The sequence below is a fragment of the Centroberyx gerrardi genome, chromosome 14 (genome assembly GCF_048128805.1).
Source record: "Centroberyx gerrardi isolate f3 chromosome 14, fCenGer3.hap1.cur.20231027, whole genome shotgun sequence".
NCBI lineage: Eukaryota > Metazoa > Chordata > Actinopteri > Beryciformes > Berycidae > Centroberyx > Centroberyx gerrardi.
The window spans coordinates 3,490,027-3,515,410 of record NC_136010.1 but is presented as its reverse complement, the minus strand read 5'-3'; the positions used below and the strand labels follow the sequence as shown (position 1 = coordinate 3,515,410).

At 44.7% G+C, this 25,384-nt stretch overlaps 1 long non-coding RNA gene and 1 pseudogene across 1 annotated transcript in view; one reads left to right on the top strand and one right to left on the bottom strand.

Annotated features, from left to right (window-relative positions):
* Positions 1-25,384, bottom strand: part of LOC144542309 (uncharacterized) — a 710,732-nt gene that overhangs the window by 12,952 nt on the left and 672,396 nt on the right. The window lies entirely within an intron of this gene.
* The window catches only part of LOC139918316 (PDZ domain-containing protein 4-like), a 49,504-nt pseudogene that overhangs the window by 11,240 nt on the left and 12,880 nt on the right, over positions 1-25,384 (top strand).

The following is a 25,384-nucleotide window of genomic DNA, read 5'->3' as shown; positions in this document are numbered from 1 at the left end:
CTTATGAATCTTAAAAACGCAGCAGGGAGGCGGTATATATATATATATATATATATATATATATATATGTGTGTTAGTGCTCTGCTTCTGATGCAGTTTGAATCTTAACTCAGACATGATTTACTACACCGCTTTTTTTTATGCAGATATGAATCTCACAAACAGAAATATATGAAATGTTACGTTCCAAAATAAGATATTCACACCAATAATAGTTGGCAAACCTGTTATGTACTTTCTATCTTTTTCGTGTCATTGAACCCAAAAACGTTCTTTATTTAAAAAAAACATCAAATCAAATCAAAAATCCTGAATATGTGGGATAACAAAAAAGCTCACAAAACTAGCACTGAATTAATACATTTTACATTTTTTTTAAGTAGGCAAGTTAACAAAATGATCACACTTTTACAGAATAGATCCTCTAGATTTTACTGATTTTTCTAAATGTATATATATAGTGTTTTGGAATAGAAATCTTAACATCGTCACCTCAGATCTCCAAAATGTCAACTAATAAAAGCAGAATCCATTTCAGCAGTTTGGAGTTTATCCAGTGTGGTTTTGAAAGGGTTTTAATAAGTCCAGCAATCCTTTAATTTAAATTAAAACATGAAAATCACCAAAATTGGAGTTACAAGGTTTTCTCATGACAACAGCAATATGGATTCGTATTCTGCTTTTATCTAGTTATTAATTTTAAAAACACATGCCACTTGTAATGACAGTTAGACTGCAGGTTTGTGACTGTGGGGAAAGAGGAAGAGGAACGCTCTCTTCCTCCTCAGAGCGGCTCTTGAGCATTTAAGACACTTAAGCTCCATCTGCTGCAGTAAAACCAACATGATCTCAGAAAAAGTTGTGAAATGAGCATGAACTCTGAAACTCAGATTTACCTGCTATGGACACGAATTATGTGAAAATGATGTTCCTCCACCACGAAAAGAAAAAAAACACGGATTGGACACGACCATTTTCAGCTAAAGGTTAAGTTTAGGCAACTAAAACAACTTGGTTAAAGGGATAATTCACCCAAAAATTTTAATTCGGTCATTATCTACTCGTCCTCTTGCCAGTACAAAATCAGATGAGTGTTTTTTTCTTCATACAGCTCATACAGGAGTCCAGTCCTTTAGGCTTCAAAAAGGGTAAAACATGTCTTCCTCCATTGTATTTAGGGTGAACTATCCCTTTAAGGTTTGGCTTAAGGTTAGACAACTAAAACAACTTGGTTAAGGTTAGTGAAAGGCTTTGGTCGGTTAAACTTTCGCTGGATTTTACAAATTTCCTTCCTACAAGCTGGGAACTGAACTCCATCACCACTGAAGTCAAACTCATCGTCCATCCAGCACCCGACCACAGCACCCTGAGGGGGCGATTGCACCGGGAAGCGTCGCTGCAGGCGCAGCCGCGTCAAAAACGCCGTCGGGCAAAACAGCTCGGTGCGCCTGTGGAGCGGGGCTGCGTGTGCGCCCGGGTTAGAGACCGCTAATATAAAGCTTTTCCTCTGTCCCGCCGTTCCTGCCACATCAAACCGCATCAAAAAAGGAAGGAAAGCCCGCCTCCTGCTTGATTTGATTGGCTGCCTGGCCCAGCTGTGACATTGACGAGTGGTGCGACTCCGCGCCTTGTGCTGAAAAGTTGAAAATATTTTACCGTATTTCCTCTAATATTGGCCCGGGCCTTTATTTCCCTCAACTGCAGAGGGTACCAGGCCTTTATTGGAAGCAGGCTTATATTAGAGACAGGCCTTTATTTCTAATTCCCTCTGTTTGATAAGTGTATTTGCTCATATTTTAGTACGAAGCCTCCTTGTTTTCTGATCTGCTTCTGTTGGGGTTTGTTAGGTAGACGTTTTTTTTGTTACCGCGATGCATTACGATAATTACGGTAATCGACGACGGCACGCTCCAGAGTTTACCAGTATCCACCGTTGTTTTTTCCTTTGTTTTTTTCCCCAGCCGGCCTTTATTTGTTCGTGTCGACCACGCCCCCGGCCATTATCGGAGACCTGGCTTTTAATTGACTACCGGCCACTATTAGAGGAAATACGGTATGCGCGCCTAAAAACCGCCAGAAAAACGCGATGCAAGTTGCAAGAGACAATGATTTTGGTGGCGACGCGTTTCTAGCGCCGCTTCTCGGTGCGATCGCCCCCTGACTGTCACTGAGCTGCTGCACTGTGACTCTACTGCCTGGTTACAGTCCTGTCTCCTTCATGGAACCGTTTCCTGCTGGGAAAACTGAGCTTTAACACTTTACGTGGCACCGACACGTAATTTGGTTGCAGTGGTTGTACTGGGCCGCTCCCAGTGTGAATGTGTGTAACTGACTGAATGTGAAGCAGAGCGTCGCTGCAGAACAGCACGGAGCTCAGTCTGCCTTCCTGGATGAATAAAGCCTCAGATAATAATAATAAAAAATAATGCTTTTCATGCAGTTCTGAATCTTAAATCACATTACGGCGGTGATGTGTGTATAATATGAATCTGAATGCTGCTTTAGAGTGAGCGATAGCTTTTAAAGCATGCCAGGATTTACATAATAGGCATATGACTGAGAATAAAACATGGGATGAATGCATTTTGTAATATCCGCTGCTGTGTGGCGGCGCCCATCTTATTATACAGCACAAGGCTAATAACCTGCAATTTAAAGGATTTATGCATTCATATGTACATGCATTATTTCAGTTTGGTATCGCAAAACATAAAACGACAATCCCCTTGCAGGGCATCATGTCTGGAAATGTTTCAGAGTACCAGCAGCTGAATCTACAGAGGTAAATGGTGTTTAATACGGCAGCTTGATGGATAGACTGTACATACTTGCTGCATTTTTGCTCCGTTCCCAAGAGGAACTGTTTGGAAAACTCTGCTCTTTTAAACTAGCAGAAGCAGAGTCCTCTCTCTTCACTCACTTGGACGACAAACTCAGCGCCTTTCAAAGTCTTGTTTGGTGAAATTCAACGACTCAAAACTGGCATATTCATGATCTTGTCAAGGGAAGAAATCCTGGTGAAATCCCTCATGTTAAAGCTCTGTGATGACTTTTTTTTGTGGTAAAACATTCACTTTTAATGTCTCCTAGTGTTGGACTTTGTGTTTCCGAGCTCCAACGAAACCGTCAACGCAACATGAGACTCCGAACAGCCGATTCTGAGCGGCGGTGAGCTGATAAAACACTGGAGGAAACAGTAGAGTCGCGTTTTACCCAACATCTAACTACCGCGGCCGTGTTAGCATCACAGCTATATATTAGACCGTTAGTTTAATCCCGAGCATCTCACAGCGCTGTGAGTTTGATCCCAGCAGCCTGCAGAGTCAGGACAGTTTACTGATCAATAAGCTCACGCTGCTTTGCTGTCTGACCTCATTAAACGTGAGACGGCGGTAAAACGGACAGAAGTGACGCTGTGAATTCTGACCAGAGGAGCTGCTGACGTGAAAGTTATCACATCAAGCTTTAAAGCTGCAGGTCTCCATCACAGGGCTTTAATCAGGAGAGGAAGTGTTGATGACCGCCGAGGCAAACTGATGCATTTGGGAGCTACATTTTGCTTAAAAAAATTAAATACTTTCAAGGCCATCCATTCATTTTGAAAATGTAAGCACATTCTGATCAATTTCTTTGGTTGGAATATGTCGAGTCCTTCTGCACATGCTCGCGCATTTGACCTAAGTGACGTCAAATATGTTAACTTTCTTTCCCGGGAGAATTTGAATGGATGTGCTTGTTATTAACCCCAGGGCGCTCGGGCTTGATGTGGGCGGTGCAGCCCGTTTTTATATCAAGTGCTGACTCCGCCTCTCCGGGACAGTTTCGGTTTACGGCGGTGAAAACAAAACGTCTTTTTCTGACGCTTACGGAGTCGAATGTTGTGATAAAACTGTTGCTTCATCAGAAAGAACAGCAGTAAAGAAATAACCGACGCAGGTCTGTCTTTTAAAAACGTAAGCCCGTGTTAGAGAGCTGGATTCTGTATTTTGCGCATGTCAGAAACTTTTACATACATTGGAGCACGTAAACACACACCATGCCATCCTTTTATTTAGCGCTCATGTAAACACTTGCAGGGGAATCTTCAATCAGAAAGACATGGCTTGGGTCACTGATGTGTTGCGGCAGTGAAGAGCAGCAAGAGAGATTTATTTATATGAAAATGTTGCAGATTAATGCTTTAATGTACATGTTTCTGCATTATGAGTCATGATAACGGAGGTTCAGTGTATTTTACGGTGCAGCCTCAGACTGACTGAAGTGGAAATGAGTCTGTACAGCCAAACCCCCCGCTGTGTGTGTGTGTGTGTGTGTGTGTGTGTGAGTGTGTGTGTGTGTGTGTGTGTGTGTGTGAGCATGCAAATGTGTACGTACTGTGTATGCATGAATATGTGTGTGTGTGTTTCTGTCTTTGTCTCTTGTCTTTGGGGATGTGCATATGTACTAGTGTCTGTGTGATGCTGTGTGTGTGTGTGTGTGTGAGTGTAAAACCCCCTCAATACACACTTAGTCCCGGCTTGACTTCCATTAGACTCTGAGAGTCCAGGAGAATGATAGAGGTGAGGAGGTGAACGGAGAGAGAGAGGGAGAGGAGAGAGAGAGAGTGAAGGAGAAAGAGAGGGAGAGAGAGAGAGAGAGGGAGAGGGAAGGAGAAAGAGAGAGAGAGAGAGGGAAGGAGAGAGAGAGAGAGAGGGAAGGAGAGAGAGAGAGAGAGAGAGGGAGAGAGAGAGAGAGAGAGAGGGAAGGAGAAAGAGAGGGAGAGAGAGAGAGAGGGAGAGAGAGAGAGAGAGAGAGAGAGAGCCCCTTGAGATACCTCCTCTCTTCTCCTCTCATCTTCCCTCTCTTGTATTCCCCCAATTTCACCCTCTCTCTCTCTCTCTCTCTCTCTCTCTCTCTCTCTCTCTCTCTCTCTCTCTCTCTCTCTCTCCTTTTTCCATTTCGTCCCAGTTTCTCCTGGTTTCACCCTTTATCCCCCTCTGGATTTTACCTTCATCTTTCTCTCCCTCCACCTTCCTCTCTCCTTCACTCTCCCTCACCTCTCTTTCTCCCTTACCTCTCTCTCTCTCTCTCTGACCCCTCCCCCTGTCCTCTCCCTTTATCTCCCTCTCTCACTCTTTCACCCTCTCTTTCTCTCTCTCCCTTTCTCTCTCTCTCTCTCTCTCTCCCTCGGGTATGATTACAGTATCTCCGCTTTCTCCTCGGCATGCTGGGGATGAAAAATGGATCCCTCATCCCATCGTGTGTGTGTGTGTGTGTGTGTGTGTGTGTGTGTGCACTATGGGGGGGTGAAAGAGATAAATGTTGGTGGAAAGTGAGTTGATGTGGAACTGTGTGTGTGTGTGTGTGTGTGTGTGTGTGTGGGGTGGGGGTAGGACAGTGATAATAGATGGAGGAAGTGTGTGTCGATGGTAAACCAGTAAATTGTTAATGAGCGGGGAGGAGGAACACGGAGGTGAAACTGATGAAGATTTAATAATACAGGTGTTAAAAATCCTTATGTTGTTCCAGTGTTTAAAGCTGCAGTAGACAAGATGTTTAATGTAAAAATCCAGCCGTCTTATTGGTCTAAATTACAAAGTGGGGCTTTCCCTCAACCTGCCTCGTCTACTTCTACTTCAGTTGGTGATTTCCTACATTTCCCAGAATGCCTTTCAACGACCTCCAGAGAACGGGCCTGAACTTGTTGCATTCAGTGGAGGAAAAATCATGAGTATGTACTGCATACTGCCTACTAAATGATTGAAATTATGAAATTAAGTAATTAAGACTGTTCACACTGAAGAATACAGCCAAGTATCCCAGAATGCATTTCGCACCAGCCGGCAGCGATAGCGGGGATTTTAAAGCAGGCTAAAAAGCTGTTGTAATTTTGGCTCTACGACTGTTAATATGTCACTTTATTTAGTTTTAATATTTTTTCAGGCGAGAAAGTAACCATGTAGATTCCCAATATGTGCTCAGTTTATCCAAATAACGCCTGTTTGTAAATCTGCTGCGACGTTTTCGGAGATTTGGGACCAGGAGCGCCCGCCGCCTCGCAGTCCGAGACGCAATGAGAGAGACGCAATGCATTCTGGGGCGGTTGAGTTTGTCCAGCAAGCTCACGCCGCATACTCAGAAATTCTTGCTAATCTATAGTATACATCCGGGCATTTCTCGCGTACACAAAAGTCACATACTATGCAGTTGGAACGCACTACATACTCAATTTCACATCATCTCGCCTCCCTTACTCAAAACCCCAACCTGTCTCTCTGCTGCAATGCATTCTGGTCTATCTCCTGCCTCCTGGTTACCACAAGAGTTAGATCTGATTTCTGTTTTTTGGGGAATTAGCACGGTTAGAGCGCGTCTTTGACCGATCAGACTGCTTCATCGAAATATTCCACATGAGTATTGAAGGGTATTGATGTCTCACCATGTGTCAGCATGGCATCTAGTTTATTGGGGGATTATCAGCACAGTTGGAAGGCATCTTTAACCAATCGGACGGCTCCGTTGTGAATTTCTCTTGAATAGCGATCAATATTCCGTCTTGAGTGGAATAAAGCAGATAGTAATGGGCTTTTGATTGGGATTCATCCCGTTCAGCCAGACAGAAAACTCCATCAGGTGAAAATCATCTTCTCTGGTGTGATGTTGAACAGAAGAGAACAGTCAGCTCTTCTTCTCCTCCAGTTATTCATTTCACACCTCAGTTAGCGCTGATTTTAGTCGGGCTAATGTGGCGGAGCGCAGACTAGACCTTTATTGTTATCGTCTCCGTAACCGCTGATACACACACACACACACACACACACACACACGCCGCTTTAATGAGCGAGAGCGCAGCAGGGAGGGAGAGAGTCGGGGAATGTTGTAATTATCACACACACACACACACACACACACACACACACTTGTAACCACAGACAAAACAGAGCTCGTAAACATGCTTACTAACTCAAGATAAAACTAGGTGTTAAAAACATTGTGGTAAACTGAGATAAAAATCAATCAAGGATCAATAAAGTGCTATATGTTATATTATCATATATGAGACTAGAAAAATGACAAACTGAACTAAAACAATCTTGTCTACAACTATAAGAAATGATTCATGATTTATAACTTGTATTACACAATACATGTTGCAAATATATATAAAACCATCACTACCAAACGTGACTAAATCTAGAACTGAAACAAAATAAAAAACTAAAATGAACCATTTGTAAAATAAAATAAAAACTCAACTAAAACTAACGAATCCACAATGAAAACAAAAAAAAAGCTCAACTAGAACTAAACTGAAATTGAAATAAAAATTGAAAAAGAAATATCTAGAACCAACACTAAAAAGACACTTACACACCTACACACACACACACACACACAGATGAAAAATACAAATATGCATTAGAGCAGAAAATATACACACAAATGGCTGTATATGTGTGCACACTTGCACACACACACACACACACACAACACACACACACACACACTAACTCATGAATACTTGCATGTACACACACTCACACACACCTCTCTCTCTCTCCTCCCTTCCTTTGTTTCAGAGCTGATTGTTATGCATTACATGCCTCTGCAGGCTGGCTGGCAGAGTGTGTGTGCGTGTGTGTGTGTGTGTGTGTGCGTGTGCGTGCGTGTGTGTGTGTGTGTGTGTGTGTGTCAGTGAACACAAGGGCTGAGCCAGTCGATACCCACTCAATAAACACAATCACTTATCAGGCCTATTGTGGTTATGACCTGGTCAACGTGATTGTGTCAGTGTGTGTGTGTGTGTGTGTGTGTGTGTGTGTGTGTGTGTGTGTGTGTGTGTGTGTGAGTGTGAGAGAGTCAGTCATTTAGAATGGGATTATTTGCCAGGGCCGAGTCTCAAGGTCGTCGCTTTTTGATCCGGGAGGAAACTGCTGTCTACAACTGTGTGTGTGCGTGTGTGTGCGTGTGTGTGTGTGTGTGTGGTATTTGGAAGTAGTAGGCATTAGTGTGACGTGTGTGTGTGTGTCTCCAGGTATTAGTTTGATGTGTGTGTGTCTACAGACATTAACTTGAAGAGTGACAGATCAAGCAAGCTCCAAATGTAATAAAGACGCATACAGAATCTGTATTATTACACACACACACACACACACACACACACACACACACACACACACACACCAGTGGAGACTATTGTACATATTCTCATAAATAATTACCTCCATGTTCATTTCGGAGCAGGTGTTTCTAATCATACTGCCTCATGAGTGAAGCCTGTATACACTCAATTATGCTTGCAGCTATATTACTCATGCTAATGTGCTTCGCTCGCGGCTCGATGTATGTAAGCTAGTTATGAGCTGTTGATTGGGGGGGGGGGGGGGGGGTCTGCCCAGCTGGAAGGGCAGACACCTGAATCCCTGCAGCTGCTGAGCCTGACCTCTGACCTCTGACCTCCTTGTGGAGGAGGCAAAGAAGAGAGAATTTCCCTATATGGATAAATAAAATATCATTGATGGCGGGGGCTGACCTATGATTTTGGACAATGCAACATGATGTTTGGGTCCAATACTGATTGGCTATTGAAAATAGGGAAACTAAATTACTGATTTCCAAAATATCCAGGCATTAAGGCATAAAGGGCTTTCAGGTTATGTAGCCTAACTTCCCTTCTGGCGGCCATCTTGGAGGTCCTCAGCTCTGTGAACAGCTGACTGTGTTTCTGTCGTCTCAACAGAATTGAACAGATGGTTAATTTCTGTCTGTTTCTGACTGAACTGATCATTTCATCACTGATCCATCTGATTGATTTAGTGTTTAGATAATGTCAGCTTGTTAGCTAGCTAACCATAGTATCTGGTCAGCTAACATCACTGTCTTGTTGTTAACACATCTGATTAGCACACTAGCTAATATAGCTAGTAGCAGCTAGCGTTAGCATGTTCACATTAACATCAGTGTGTTTGCTGGCTAGTTAGCTAGCTAACAGTTTGTTCAGGTTAACTGAGCTGACTCTTCTCAAGCTACAAGTGTTTTGGAGTAGAGACTAGGGCTAAAGACAAGACAGTTTACTGTGTCGCAGTAACCAAATCCACCTTATCACACTATTCACTTTTACTGAGAACGTTACTGAATGGATCTACAGCCACACCACAACAAGCTGATCAGCTGCTCTCTGTTACAGATTTACACTTTATTAACTAACACACAATTCTCAGCCATTCTTGCGAGGAGATTTGTGACACAACTGCAAAGCCTCTATTGTTGTTACACAACATGTTTCTTAATTACAACGCGCTTACCCCTGCAACATCTTAACAACTAGGTTTTTGGTTCACAGATGAAAAGGTTGAGAAATAGTGGTATACAGAGTAGAATCGGCATTGCACTGGCATTAAATAAAGCATTTTTCATTTCACTTATCAAGTCACTGAAAGGGACTTTACATCATTGGGAGAAGGGAGAGCAAAATCACACAAAACAAATTAAAAGATAGGCTATTAAAAATGTAATTAGCCTACTGTAGGACTAATCACACACAAAACTGGAGACATTTTCTCATTCTCAAGCTGATTTGTGAAGCTTTTGAGATGCTAGAAATACCTTAAAAAAAACAAATTATTGCAGAGGAGTCTTTACACATGGATAGTTCATATCACGTCTGACTAATCTTGTCTCTGTGAATTTACCTCTTTCTGTTGTCTCCTGCTTCCCTCTATCTCACTACATTTCTAAACAAAAAAGCCAATTTCTACTGAATTAGAATGAAGAGAACGGAGAATATCAAACATAACAAAAACACTATCTATCTATCTATCTATCTATCTATCTATCTATCTATCTATCTAAATACTGTACAAGCCATACCATTTGCTAAATATTGTGAACTAATTTTAAATCTGTCTCTGTTTCCATCTCTCCTATCTCTTCCATTTCCATTTCCGCCGTTTCTCTCTCTCACCATCTTGCTCTCACCCTCCTCTCCGTCTCTCCGGCATTCCCTCTTTCTTCCCCTTTCTCCTCTAATTTTCTCTTTCTCTCGCTATCTTGCTCTCACCTCCACCTCTGTCTCATTATCTCTGCCTCTCTCTCTCTCTCTCTCTCTCTCTCTCCCTCTAGCAAAAAGGCTGGAGTAACTCTCTGCGGCCCATAGACGGACATGGAAACGTGAAGGTACAGCACACTTCGATCTGTCATCCATCAACTCTCAACAATCTCTTCAATGACTCTCCTGTCCTATATTCCCCCCATCCACCTCCTATCGGTCATCTTTAATAAGTTCCACTCCCATAAAGGTGATGATAGATAGGGAATATTTCCTCCTGGAAGGCCCATCTATCACCTATCTAGCTTTTAAGCCTTGATTTATCCAGGGAAGGTTTGATAAGTATGCGGTACGTCTTTCTTCACAGTCGTACGGTTCCATTCAAACCCGCTTCCTTAACCTCCAGGCTGCCAGGGAAAGGGAATTACGTGTGCTGTGATGGTACATTCAGATATTCAGATAGTTCTTTGAGAGTAGACGTAGAAGTGTTTGGATCAATTTATCTGAACTCTGCAGTGTTTCCTCCTTTAGTTCAGTTGGTTTGTCCAGGTGAGAACGATGACCTTTGAACTCTGGTGGCACCAAAATAATGGCACCGAGAGTCTCAGTCCTCTAACAAGAGAAACACAAGGGATTGTGGGTAGAAGGAGACGGATGCAGGTTCCTCATGCTTGGAAAAGCCTAGCAGAACAAAATTAAGTCTGGACTGATGCTCATATTCAGCTATTTCTTCATGTGTTCTTAACTGGTATGAACACCACAGAAGAAGAGTCCATCATGTTGCCTAAAGTTACAGGAACTGGAATTGGATTTGTTTTGATAGTAGTGAACTTCAGCTATTCCTCATTTTGCTGAGGACCCCGGCGGACTCCCCTTTAGGACCCCTGAAGGTCCCTGGAACCCCAGTTTGGGAACCTCTCCACCTAAATCTGACAAAAGACAGCTAAGATTGACGAAAGTGCATCTAAATCTGACGAAGTACGAATGACAAAGGCGGCTGAAGATGTGAGGATGTCCTAAAATGGCCACCGTACTCCCTCCTTCTCTTATCCTCCCCTACCTCCATTACCTCTCTTCCTTCCATGACAACAAGTTTTCATTTGCTGAACCATGAGCGAACCCTGAAGCTAACCTGCAGCAAACTGTTTCAGCTGCTAAACTGAAGCGTTTTTGTCTCGTCTTGTGTCTCCCTCCTCCTCCTCCTCCTGCTCTCCAGGTCAGAGGGAGAAGGCCATCTCAGCTCCCACTGGACAAACCACAAAACTCCCAGGATCCTTTGCACCAACCCGGGTCAGTCCGTAAGGGTCACAGGAGGAAAGGTACGGCATCTCCCATTCCCACACTACACACACACACACATGCATAAACACATTTATTTCATGCAATCAGTGCTTTTGCCTATTTTCACCTCACAAATCAAACAACGAACAACAACAGACGTCCTCCAGCTAAACAAGCTAATTAGACAAACTTCATTCAGACAGATGTTGGGTTTTAGTCTGGCTAACTACAGACTTGCAATAAAGCTGCATGTGTACGTGTTTTCTTACTGTTGACTCACAAAACTTTATTTTTTTGCCTTGTTGAGACGGTTAAAGGTCCCAATTGCATCATAACTTGGAAACTCAGGTAGCAAAATGTTCTCTAAGTGTCTGACTTAATTCACGTGAAATTTCCAAGTAGGCAGTCGTGGAAAAAGTACTCAAATCCTGTGCTTAAGTAAAAGTAGCATAATGGAAAAATACTCCATTAAAAGTGAAAGTTCTGCATTCAAAAGTTTACTTAAATAAAAGTATAGAAGTATTAGCAGTAAAATGTGCTGAAGTATGAAATTTAAAAGTCTTCATTCTATCAGAGTATTAAATTATTGAAGCATTAACCTGTCAGAAGTATTTTAATGTTGTCGGGCTAACTGCTCCAGATACTGTCGGGGAGTTTAAACTCTAACAATGCAACATATTTTATGAGCTTATCGTATGTTTTGCATGTAAACCTTATTCTGCAAAGTAACTAGTAACTCCAGCCGGCAGATAAATGTAGAGGAGGAAGAAGAACAAGATTTCCCTCTGAGATGTAGTGGAGGAAAAGCAGAAAGTCTCACAGAATGGAAGTGAAGTGCCAGTACCTCAAAACTGTACTGAAGTACAGTACTTGAGTAAATGTACTTAGTTACTTCCCCCCCCCCCCCCTCCTGCAGGAGCGTTAGCATGCGGCGGGACGGGCAGCGCCAGCCTGACCTCCGTGTTGATGGTCGCCATCCCCGACTGCGTGGACAACGCCACGCAGACCGACATCAGCTTCCAGAATATTCTGACGCTGGGGCGGAGCAGGGGGCGGGGCCACGGCCGGGGGGGCTCCTCCTCCCCTCCCCCTCCTCCCCCCTCCCCTCCCCTCCCTCACCTCGCCGGACCGTACGGCATCAACGAGTTGTAAGTCCTGACCTATTGGTTTTTTTTTTAAGTCTCCATGAAACGGCACTTTGAGAGCGTCTTACTTCCTTAATGTGATGTATTTCCTCTTGAAACAGGATGTTGGGGCGGGACATAACGCAGGGAGGGATCATACAAAAGTGTAAACCAATAGGAGATCAGTTAGGGAGAGAAAGCGTTTTATTTGATGGTAGAGGCAGAGGGGTGGGACTGTTCAAAATTCTGTTTTATTGGTTGGAGTTTTTATTTCTGACATGGAAATTTGAAAAAGTCATTTTTCATTTCACGGTGACTTTAAAATCAATGCTTATTCATATGTCAAGCAAAACAAAACAAGTTATGAATAATCAATAATGATGGATGTCATAGCGATTGATTTTTCTCTCGTCTCCTCTGCAGCTGTGTGTTTGAGTACAACGACCCCAACGACTACTTTGACATCTCCAACCATGAGGTGGACAGGCAGGACGACCTGGAGTACGAGGTACGAGCAAAATCTTTACATTTTGCATTTCAGAATGTCATTTCTATTTATTTTATTGTTATTTTATGGGTTAGGGTTAACTACAAATTTATTTAAAGTAAGTCACCAGAGGTGGGGAAGTCACATGACTTGGACTCGAGTCACAGTTTTAATAGCTTGAGACTTGACTTGCTGCATGAAGAGAAGACTTGAGACTTGACTTGACTTGTACTTTGATGACTTGAAAAGGTTTCTAAAGTCTTGACTTGAGATCTTGTGTTTGTGTAAATGACTTAGATTGAAAGTGATGAGATTTGTTCCAGCGGACGACTGAATTTAAATTCTGTTTTCTGAATTTGTATGGAATGATTGAATTTATTGAAGTTGAAATTGATTATAGAAATCAAACTCATGATGCTCTTACCAAGTTTTTATCCTATTAAAACCATATTGCATTGAAAAGTCCTAGATATTTAGTTTTCTTTAAGATATTAAATTGATACTGGACTCTTGATTTGTTCTGACTTGACTTGCTGTTCTACATTTAGACTTGAGACTTGACATTAATGACATGGACTTGACTTGGACTTGACTTGGTAATCTACATTTAGACTTGGGACTTAAGTTGAGACTTGTGCCTCAAGACTTGAGACTGACTTGGGACTCTTGGGAGCAAAGTTGACTTGGCCACACCTCTGGAAGTCACCAACAGGTGTAATCAATGACCTGATGAAGCCTACAGGTGAAACGTTGTCCTTTTTATTTGAAACATGTAAAATAAATCAATCAAGAAATCTTTTTGAGAGTGCGGATTTCCCTTTTTTTTTTAATGAAGCCTATTTGAAATCAACGTCCCAGAGAAGCCTTATTTTGTTTCCATCTTCTTACCCAGCATGTGGACTTTCTCAGTCATTTTCTTCAACTACAAAGAAATAATTGATAACAAATGCTCCAGGATGAGGGGGGGGGGGGGGGGGGGGCATCATGTATTTCATTTCTGCTGCTGCTGCAAAATGAGCCAAACATCTTCAGGGAGCGCATGTTAAGGAAACAAGCAGACTGTAACAAGCTGTGGTGTTTCCTGGATGTTAGCAGGCTGACGGATCGCTGGGTTGGTTTTCTCCTCCTGAAGCCGTCGCTCTGACAACCAGGCAGGAAGCTCAGCTTAGGAACGCCTAATGAAGCGCTGCTGCTTCAGCTGAATGTCCCTTTTCTCTGTTTCTGCAACATTAGTTTGCTCTATTCCACTCTTGGGGAAGGGGGGGTGGGGTAGTTGTGTGTGTGGGTGGGGGGGCGGGGTGGGGTAGTTGTGTGTGTAGGTGGGGGGGCGGGGCGGGGTGAGGGGGGTTGATGGGAGTCTGGTCATTAGGAAGTCAGCAAAGCAAAACCCTCTCTCGTTTCCTTTCCTCCCTAAATGACATCCTTAAATCCTTTCCTCGTCAAATTGTCTTCTCCTCTGTCCTACCTTTCTTTCTTCCCAAAATGACATCCTTCCCTCCTTTCCTCCCTAAATCATATCCTACTTTCCTTTCCTCCTATATCGCATCCTTCCCTCCTTTCCTCCCTAAATCATTCCCTCCTTGCCTCCCTAAATCACATCCTTCTCTCCTTTCCTCCCTAAATCCTTCCCTCCTTTCCTCCCTAAATCACATCCTTTCTCCCTTCCTTCCTTCTCTCCTTCCTTCCTTCCTCCCTCCCTTTCTTTCTATCTTCCTCCCTCCCTTCCTCCCTCTGCCCCCTGTTCTTCCCTGCCTCTTCCTTCTTCCCTTCCCTCCTCCCTCCCTCCTTCTCTCCTCCCCTCCTTTCCTTCCCTCCTTACTTCCCTCCTCCCTCCCTCCCTCCCTCCTTCCCTCCCTCCGCCCCCCGTTCTTCCCTACCTTCTTCCCTTCCCTCCTCCCTCCCTCCTTCTCTCCCCCCTTCCTTCCTTATTCCCTTCCCTCCTCCCTCCCTCCTTCTCTCCTCCTCTTCCCTCCTTCCTTCCCTCCTCCCTCCCTCCCTCCTTCTCTCCTCCCCTTCTTTCCTTCCCTCCTTCCTTCCCTCCTCCCTCCCTCCTTCCTTCCTTCTTCCTTCCCTCCTTCCTCCCCTCCTCCCTCCCTCCTTCTCTCCCCCTTCCTTCCTTCTTTTCTTCCCTCCTTCCTTCCCTCCTCCCTCCCTCCTTCTCTCCTCCCCTTCTTCCCTTCCATCCTTCTCTCCTTCTCTCCTCCCCTTCCCTCCTCCCTCCTCCCCTTCCCTCCCTCCCTCCCTCCCTCCTTCCCTCCTCCCTCCCTCCCTCCCTCCTCCCTCTCTCCTCCCTCCCTCCCTCCTCCCTCCCTCCTTCTCTCCCCCCCTTCCTTCCTTATTCCCTTCCCTCCTCCCTCCCTCCTTCTCTCCTCCTCTTCCCTCCTTCCTTCCCTCCTCCCTCCCTCCCTCCTTCTCTCCTCCCCTTCTTTCCTTCCCTCCTTCCTTCCCTCCTCCCTCCCTCCTTCCTTCCTTCTTTCCTTCCCTCCTCCCTCCCTCCTTCTCTCCCCCTTCCTTCCCTCCTTCCTTCCCTCCTCCCTCCGTTCTTCCTATCTTCTTCCTTCTTCCCTTCCCTCCTCCTTCCCTCCTTCTCTCCCCCCTTCCTTCCCTCCTCCCTCCCTCCTTCTCTCCTCCCCTTCTTTCCTTCCCTCCTTCCTTCCCTCCTCCCTCCCTCCTTCCTTCCTTCTTTCCTTCCCTCCTTCCTCCCCTCCTCCCTCCCCCTTCTCTCCCCCTTCCTTCCTTCTTTTCTTCCCTCCTTCCTTCCCTCCTCCCTCCCTCCTTCTCTCCTCCCCTTCTTCCCTTCCATCCTTCTCTCCTTCTCTCCTCCCCTTCCCTCCTCCCTCCTCCCCTTCCCTCCCTCCCTCCCTCCTTCCCTCCTCCCTCCCTCCCTCCCTCCACCTCTCTCCTCCCTCCCTCCCTCCTCCCTCCCTCCTTCTCTCCCCCCTTCCTTCCTTATTCCCTTCCCTCCTCCCTCCCTCCTTCTCTCCTCCTCTTCCCTCCTTCCTTCCCTCCTCCCTCCCTCCCTCCTTCTCTCCTCCCCTTCTTTCCTTCCCTCCTTCCTTCCCTCCTCCCTCCCTCCTTCCTTCCTTCTTTCCTTCCCTCCTCCCTCCCTCCTTCTCTCCCCCTTCCTTCCCTCCTTCCTTCCCTCCTCCCTCCGTTCTTCCCTACCTTCTTCCTTCTTCCCTTCCCTCCTCCTTCCCTCCTTCTCTCCCCCCTTCCTTCCCTCCTCCCTCCCTCCTTCTCTCCTCCCCTTCTTTCCTTCCCTCCTTCCTTCCCTCCTCCCTCCCTCCTTCCTTCCTTCTTTCCTTCCCTCCTTCCTTCCCTCCTTCCTCCCCTCCTCCCTCCCTCCTTCTCTCCCCCTTCCTTCCTTCTTTTCTTCCCTCCTTCCTTCCCTCCTCCCTCCCTCCTTCTCTCCTCCCCTTCTTCCCTTCCATCCTTCTCTCCTTCTCTCCTCCCCTTCCCTCCTCCCTCCTCCCTTCCCTCCCTCCCTCCTTCCTTCCCTCCTCCCTCTCTCCTTCTCTCCTCCCCTTCCCTCCTTCCTTCCCTCCTCCCCTTCTCTCCTCCCTCCCTCCCTCCTCCCCTTCCCTCCCTCCCTCCCTCCCTCCCTCCCTCCTTCCCTCCTCCTCCCTCCCTCCCTCCCTCCTTCCCTCCTTCCTTCTCTCCTCCCTCCCTCCCTCCTCCCTCTCTCCTTCTCTCCCCCCTTCCTTCCTTATTCCCTTCCCTCCTCCCTCCCTCCTTCTCTCCTCCTCTTCCCTCCTTCCTTCCCTCCTCCCTCCCTCCCTCCCTCCTTCTCTCCTCCCCTTCTTTCCTTCCCTCCTTCCTTCCCTCCTCCCTCCCTCCTTCCTTCCTTCTTTCCTTCCCTCCTTCCTCCCCTCCTCCCTCCCTCCTTCTCTCCCCCTTCCTTCCCTCCTTCCTTCCCTCCTCCCTCCGTTCTTCCCTACCTTCTTCCTTCTTCCCTTCCCTCCTCCTTTCCTCCTTCTCTCCCCCCTTCCTTCCCTCCTCCCTCCCTCCTTCTCTCCTCCCTTTCTTTCCTTCCCTCCTTCCTTCCCTCCTCCTCCCTCCTCCTTCCTCTTCTTTCCTTCCCTCCTTCCTCCCCTCCTCCCTCCCTCCTTCTCTCCCCCTTCCTTCCCTCCTTCCTTCCCTCCTCCCTCCGTTCTTCCCTACCTTCTTCCTTCTTCCCTTCCCTCCTCCTTCCCTCCCTCCTCTCTCCCCCTTCCTTCCCTCCTCCCCTTCCCTCCCTCCCTCCCTCCCTCCCTCCCTCCCTCCCTCCTTCCCTCCTCCCTCCCTCCCTCCCTCCCTCCTTCCCTCTTCCCTCCTCCCTCCCTCCCTCCCTCCCTCCTTCCCTCTTCCCTCCTCCCTCCCTCCCTCCCTCCCACCCTCCCTCCCTCCCTCCTTCCCTCCTTCCCTCCTCCCTCCTCCCTCCCTCCCTCCTCCCTCCTTCCTTCTCTCCTCCCCTTCTTTCCTTCCTTACTTCCTTCCTCCCTCCTTCCCTCCTCCCCTTCCCTCCCTCCCTCCCTCCCTCCTTCCTTCTCTCCTCCCTCCCTCCCTCCCTCCCTCCCTCCTTCCTTCTCTCCTCCCTCCCTCCCTCCCTCCTTCCCTCCTTCCTTCTCTCCTCCCTCCCTCCCTCCTTCCTTCTCTCCTTCCCTCCTCCCTCCTTCCTTCCCTCCTCCCTCCCTCCCTCCCTCCTTCCCTCCTCCCTCCTCCCCTTCCCTCCCTCCCTCCCTCCTTCCCTCCTTCCCTCCTCCCTCTCTCCTTCTCTCCTCCCCTTCCCTCCTTCCTTCCTTCCTCCCTCCTCCCCTTCCCTCCTCCCTCCTCCCCTTCCCTCCCTCCCTCCCTCCCTCCCTCCCTCCCTCCTTCCCTCCTTCCTTCCTTCCTCCCTCCTCCCCTTCCCTCCTCCCTCCTCCCCTTCCCTCCCTCCCTCCCTCCCTCCCTCCTTCCCTCCTTCCTTCTCTCCTCCCTCCCTCCCTCCCTCCCTCCCTCCAGGAGGTGGAGCTGTATAAGTCGAGTCAGCAGGAGAAGTTGGGTCTGACAGTTTGCTACCGGACGGACGATGAGGAGGATCTGGGGATTTATGTCGGAGAGGTGAGGAGAGAAGCCACTCCTCCGCTCTTCATCCCTTCATCCAACTCCACCTCCACTCCTGCGTTTCTTCTTTCATTCACTCACTCATTCACTCTATCTATCATAATTCATATGGTTCATTCGTTCACTCTCCCTCACTCACTAACTCCTTCGTACAGTCGTTTGTTTATTCATTCATTCATTCATTAATCAGCTTGTTCACTCATCTATTCAGTCATTCATTCAACCATTTATTCATTAGTCTATCCATTCATTTATTTCACCCGTTCATTAATCAGTTAATTCATTCATCCATTGAGTCACTCCTTCAACCAAGTATGCATTCTTTCATTCTTTCCATCCATCCAGCTTTTCATTAATTCATTCATTCATTCATTCATTCACTCACTCAGTCAACCATTTATTCATTCATTCAGTCATTCGTTCAAACATTAATTCATTTATTCATCCATCTATTCTGTAATTCGTTGGTTAATTTTTCTCATTCCAGGTTAATCCAAACAGCATAGCGGCCAAGAACGGACGCATCAGAGAGGGAGACCGAATACTGCAGGTACACACACACACACACACACACACACACACATATATACCTGGCTTTTATTGGGGACCAGGCCATTATCAGAGGTTTGACCACTATTTGAGACCTGGTTGTTATGAGTTGTTTTGTTTTTTTAATGGTAAATGAAGGTTGAAGACGTGTTTTGAAGCTCACAGCTGTGATCAGCAGACATGTTGACTGATGTAATCCTCAGTGCTGTTAGTTTTATTGGGGTCAGTCTCAAGGTGACACTTTCTGTAACAGAGCTCATAACCAGCGACTATAAAACCAGACCGAGACCCGGCCGGTCCGTGATGAGAGGCTGAAAGCTTGTCATCGGAGGTTCGGTGGTTCAAATCCAGCTGGGAAAAGTGAAAGAACGGTGCAATCTGCAATCAAACTCTCTCCTTGTAAATACCGTTCACGCCTAGTCTGATATTCAGACCGAATCTCCATCTGGTTCCTTTATTCCTTTATTGTTCCATTATTCAGCCTGAGATTTCCTCCTCGTTAGCCGTTTTCTGTGTGCGGGGGGTTGATTCTCCCCGAACCAATCACTAGTGACCGACGGATCAGAACCGATAAAAATAATAATAATAAAAATATCGTCTTTGTTGGTTAAGGACGTGATTTCAACAAATCTATTCTGCCGTAACACCAGTGAAAAACCGTTGCACAGTTCAAACTTTAGTCCCGCCCACAAAGGCTCTGATTGGCTCGATTGTTTCTCCGAGTGAGAACAAATGTTGACGAAGGAAACAGCAGACTCTCTGAATCTGAAGAGGAGAGGGACGAGATTCAGGATGTAAACACGACTTGGGAGCTCAGGGTTTGGCGATGGACTCGATTTCTCTCACTTCCTGAATCGTGACATCACCAACAAGATGCCAACCTGTAGTCAAGTGTAGGGAATGATTTATCCATTTCAAATGAAATTCATTTAATTATCACAGCTCTTAAAATGTTGTGGCAGGACAAAACTACTTACTGGATTTGTGGTTTGTGGTTTACATTGCAGTGTTTGTTTTGCTGTAAAACACAAAATGAAATGTGTCATCAGTAAGTTTGTGTGTGTTGAGCGATAACGCCGATCAGGAGCAACTAAAGTCATCAGAAAACTTCAATCGCAGCGTTTTGGCGGCTTCAAACGAGTTGAAACGCGTCCAAGCTGTTGCTTTGAACCGTGAAGCTGTGAAGCCGCTCTGACGGAGGCTCCCGTGTGATGTGAGCCCGGCGTGATTAGAGTCAGTCTCAAGGTCACACCTGCTATAAAAAACAGCCTCTATAAATCCTGAAGGAGACCAGACCGGTTCAGTGCTGAAGCCTCTCATCACCCAGCAGCAAACCAATAAGCAGTTTCAATTTGAGCTTTGTTACAAAAGACTAAATATCCATTAAAAATCACAGCTGATAACAGCATCAAAAATATTACTAATGAAAATACTATTCCATAAGTAGAAAAAAGGTCCCATATTATTCAGTATTCATCAAGTTTTGCATTTAAATGTAGTTTAGTTCAAAGTTTAATTGAATGACTTAAAATGAATGAATGTGAAGATTAAGTTGTCACAATACTGGCTCCTGATTGGCCGACAGCAGCGGCTCCTCTAATTCTAATGAGGTAAACCTGCTGAGCGGAGGCTTTCCAGTTCAAATGCTGCAAACTGGATCCTGATTGGATGGATTTCAGTCATTATTTAGCGAGGGAGCCAATCAGGACCGAGTCCAGCTGTGATGCGTTTCCTGCAGTTAGTCTGAAGCTGCCTGGAAAACAGGATGGAGTTTTGATAATGCAATAACTTTAAATTTAACCTCTCAAACGAAATCAAATTTTAACAACGTCTTCATTAAACATATTTGGTTATATACTGTAGGTATATAAACAGAGGACAATTGAATTCCTATAATATGGGACCTTTAAATGTCTCATTTCTGAATTAAACTCTTGACTGAATTGAATTTGAGTAGTTTCATTCCAAATTGAGATAGCTACAGTTTGGAAAGAAGTGATATCTTCTCCTACAAAATGATTGAATGAAGATTATATCAAATTATAATGTTTTTTTAAAAGGACAGCAGGTAAATTAAGCCGTTGGTTGTCAAAATATGTAACACTTCACAGACTGGATCCTCTGTATCTTGGAGATACTGAATGATGAACTTCAGGTGAGTTAAATATATTTCCCTGCAGAATGCCAAATCTGCCAGAAAAAAACCAAACACATCCTTTCTCACCTTAACTGGCTATATAAGGGTTAAAAAAAAAAGATTAAAATGAAACTATGGAAATGTATACCTGGAATCCCCAGGACAGGCTCGTCCAATCAGAGAAGGCTGACAGCAGCCCAGTTACTGCTGTCCTAAAAATAGACTGAGAGAGAGAGAGAGAGAGAGAGAGAGAGAGAGAGAGAGAGAGAGACATAGAGGGAGGGAGACAGAGAGAGAGAGAGAAAGAGAGGGAGAAGAGGAAGAGAGACAGAAAGAGGGAGAGGAGGAAGAGAGACAGAAGAGGAAGAGAGACAGGAGAGAGAGAGAGGGAGAGGATGAAGAGAGACAGAAGAGGAAGAGAGACAGGAGAGAGAGAGAGAGAGAGAGACATAAAGAGAGGGAGGGAGACAGAGAGAGAGAGAGAGAAAAAGAGGGAGAAGAGGAAGAGAGACAGGAGAGAGAGAGAGAGAGAGAGAGAGAGAGGAGGAAGAGATTGAAGAGGAAGAGAGACAGGAGAGCGAGAGAGACAGACATAAAGAGAGGGAGGGAGACACAGAGAGAGAGAGAGAGAAAGAGGGAGAAGAGGAAGAAAGATGAGAGAGAGAGAGAGAGAGAGAGAGAGAGACAAAGACAGACATAAAGAGAGGGAGGGAGACAGAGAGAGAGAGAGAAAGAGAGAGACACAGACAGACATAAAGAGAGGGAGGGAGGGAGAGAGAGAGAAAGATAGAAGAGGAACAGATAGAGAGAGATAGAGAGAGATAGAGAGAGAGATAGAGGTAGAGAGAGATAGAGGTAGAGGGAAAGAGAGTATTGTCACCTGTATTTCCACCTCACTGTCCAGTTCTACAATAGGGAGCGGTGCTGTGTGGGCGATAAAAACCTCTAAATAAACAGTCAGTCAGTATTTTCATATAAATAAATAAATGTCCATTTGCTCCTTCCTGTCTCTGATTCCTACAACACAACAGTGATCCAACCTGTATCCACTTCATGAAGCTTTTCCAGGGTCGGTTTGTCTGGAATCAACAGAAGAAGAAGAGCTGGGTGGTTATGAGCAGTGACATCATGTCTGAACAGAGAGAAGAGAAACTCAAACTGTTTCAATATCAAATACCTTCCTGGTGGGGAAACTTTTCATACACAGAACACATTATTTGCATTTTCATTTCACAAAATTTCAGGAGATCAGGCTTCCAGATGTCACTTTTTTCAAATTGTAGCTAAACTATTCCAAAGAGTTTTATTCAAAAAATGTTTCATTGAATATTATTGAATTATATATCAGCTATATCATCTAGAGCGCTGTACTTACAAAATAGTAACTAATTCAGATGATGTTGAAAATCCCTCAAATGAGGCACATAGACTGAAAGTTTCCCTGATACATAATTTACTTAAGGGCCGAACAATATAAGTGTCATGTGTATAAACATAATTGTTCGTGATTGCACTGTATTGCTACACTATTATTAGCAATTTATGTATAAGGAGGAACTTATTATAACATTAACAAATTGTAGAGTTCTATTCCAATACACTTGTTCATCATTTGATATCTAAAATATAAAGGATCCAGTCTGTACAAATGTTAGCATTTTGTAAACCAATGATTTAACTCCTAACCATTACACAGTAATACAAATTGGTTTAATTTTGTGCTACAAGTCATTTCTGTAAGCGGAGGTGTCACAGTTTTAAATGATGGATCTCATTTTGAACTGAAACTCTTTCAAACTGTGTTGAAAAGTGAAAGATGTTACTGTTTTTGTCCCACAGCTGCACGCCCATGTGTTGAAACTGATATCATTTCTAACAGCAGCACAATAATTTACCTGCCTGACATTTCCTTCCTTATTATCTCTACTAATCCTCCGACTGGCATCCTTAAGAAACGTGTGTCAGTGAAAGGTGGGGATGGGAGCGAGGTAAGAATAGCCCCGCCGGCGCCTGGCATCGCCGTGGTAACCAGGCAGCCGGTGCATGATGTCAGCCCCGGTTCCCATGACAGCCGTCACCCAGGAGACAGACACAGGACTTTTGGACAGATGTGAAAACAATACAGTGAAAAAAAAAAACCCTGTTCACCTGTGACATGGTTTTATATGTTTTAGAAGTTTTTCATATTAATCTCACCTGCATCAAGATGTCAGTTTCTCTTTTCTTTGTGCATTTTCATTTGAATCTCTTATGGAAACACAACTAACGCAGCACACGAACACATCAATAAACTGGATAAAGATGTTTCTATTTATCTACTCATCTATCTACGCAACTACCTAGCTATGTATCTATGACGTGACATTTATTAATGGATATAAACTAACTGATCTCTTGCCTCTCCTCCCTCTGTCTCTCTCTCTCTCTCCCCATCCCTCTCTCTCTATCCCTCTCTTTCTGTCCCTCTCTCTCTCTCTCGCTGTCTCTCTCTCTCTCTCTCTCTCTCTCTCTCTCTCTCTCTCCCTCTCTCTAGATAAATGGAGTGGATATTCAGAACAGAGAAGAAGCGGTGGCCATTTTGACCAGAGAGGACAGCATCAACTTCTCCCTGCTGCTGGCCAGGCCCGACATAGAGGTGACATAACACCACATAACACCACGTAACACCACGTAACACCACGTAACACCACATAACACCACATAACACCACGTAACACCACGTAACACCACGTAACACCACGTAACACCACATAACACCACGTAACATGACATAACATGACACACTGCACATACTACTTAACAGGTGCCATAACACCACACACATAAGCCAAAAGTCACTTATTCACCTCTAATGCAGCAGCTAGGCTTCTTACTGGTTTTAAGTCTCTGTGTAACTCTGGTAGTGTCTTGGGTTGTGTCTCTTCCTCCATGATAAAACCCCCAAATCAGTGATTCTGTGATCTGTTGCTCCGGTAGAGCAGACTGGAGAATTGTGTTTTTTTTTTTCTCTCTCCATTCACTGCCGTTGTCTGGAGGAACAGTCTGAAAATCACTTCTAGCACCGACAAAGCAGATTCTGACAATATATAAAAAACTAGTCATGCTGCTGATTTTTTTTTAAGTGAATCGTTTTCCTTATGTTTATTAACCCAACAAGTGTAACATAAAAATCCAGTCAGAAGAATTTCAGCGTTCCACTTGTTCAAACTGAAAGGTTTAATATCATAAGGACAATCCTCTGATAGAGAGTCCTGGTTGGATTCAGGTGTTTACAGTCTAAAATGCTTCGATAATGAGACTAAAATCAGAAGATGCTGTTTACATGGTGATTTCTTCTTTATTGGGTTAATGTCGGACTATTGCTGTCCATGTAAACATAGTGAGTGGCTGAACTGTCCCGGGGCACGATGGGTGGCATCCCCCTTTAAACTGGATGAATTCCTTTCACACCTTCTAATTTCCCAGGTCCAGAAATACCCGTCTCTGCAGGTCTAGCAGCCGCTCTGCCTCTTTACCACCCGGCAGCCTGCAGCCTACTTTACTAACCCACTTTCCTCCTGATCACTGCTGCAACCAGTAATCCCTTAACATATCCTTATTCTTACATTAATTCACCCCTTAATTCATGCAAAATCCCCTTCAAATGAATTAAGGGAGTTATTGATGGAGGAGATCCCATCGAAACCAGCTTAAACACCCCTTAATGTTTGACTCCTTACTTCCTAATTTAATGTAAAATTCAGGGAAATAACTCATAATAATAACAACTCATTAATTACCTGTAAACCTGCACAAAAGGCATAAAAAAATATCACTTAATTACTAGTGTCTCCACAAATCAAACCATGAATAAATCCCATAAAAACCCATTATATTAACCTTACTTTTTTAAAGCTATGTTATTTTTAATGGAAAAATAATGTTTATGTAATGGAGAAATTCAGGACTTTTCAGAGATGAAATTAAGGGGTTTGGTTTCTGTTTGGTCCCCGCTTCATTTTCCCGTCCACAAAAACAAAACAAGTTGTCATAAATAATAAACCACATGTAATTCACCACCGCAGTCTTTCCTGAATGAAAACCTGTAATAAAGTTTATTGCCTTGAATAGTGGAAACTTAATTTCCTCTTTAGCAGCTTGTAAATAATTACAGTCTGCAGAGGAAGATCGCCTCGGGTTCCTAACGGTCTCCTCCTCACGCTCAGCTGCTGCTGCTGGCCGGAGGATATTTATAAAGGATTTAAATTACAAATACACACACACACACACACACACACACACACAAAGAGTTTAAAGGATAAGGCTGGTGTTTTTTAATGCATTTCTTACCGTCAACAAATCCTGTGAAAATAACAAAATCAGCAATGAATTTGTTTTGCTAACAAGTCTCGTCCATGTAGCCGGTGCCCAGTGCAGCCTCATGTCCCAGCAGCCATAGAACTCCACTGTATTAAAAACTATTAAACTTTAAACCGACTTTTTCCTCAAACAACTTAATAAGTCGACCGTAAACACGTTTTCCATCTCAGGAAAGTAGTTCCGTAGCACAGAAAATAGTCCCCGGCGTAATGAAGAATTTGTTCCCGTTTGAATTTGATTTGGTAATAACTACAACAGTCTGACTTTTCATGGTAACAGTTAGAGATTTTTAAAATGTAAACTATGTCTTTGTGAGCTGTATTTAAAGGTTTTTAGCT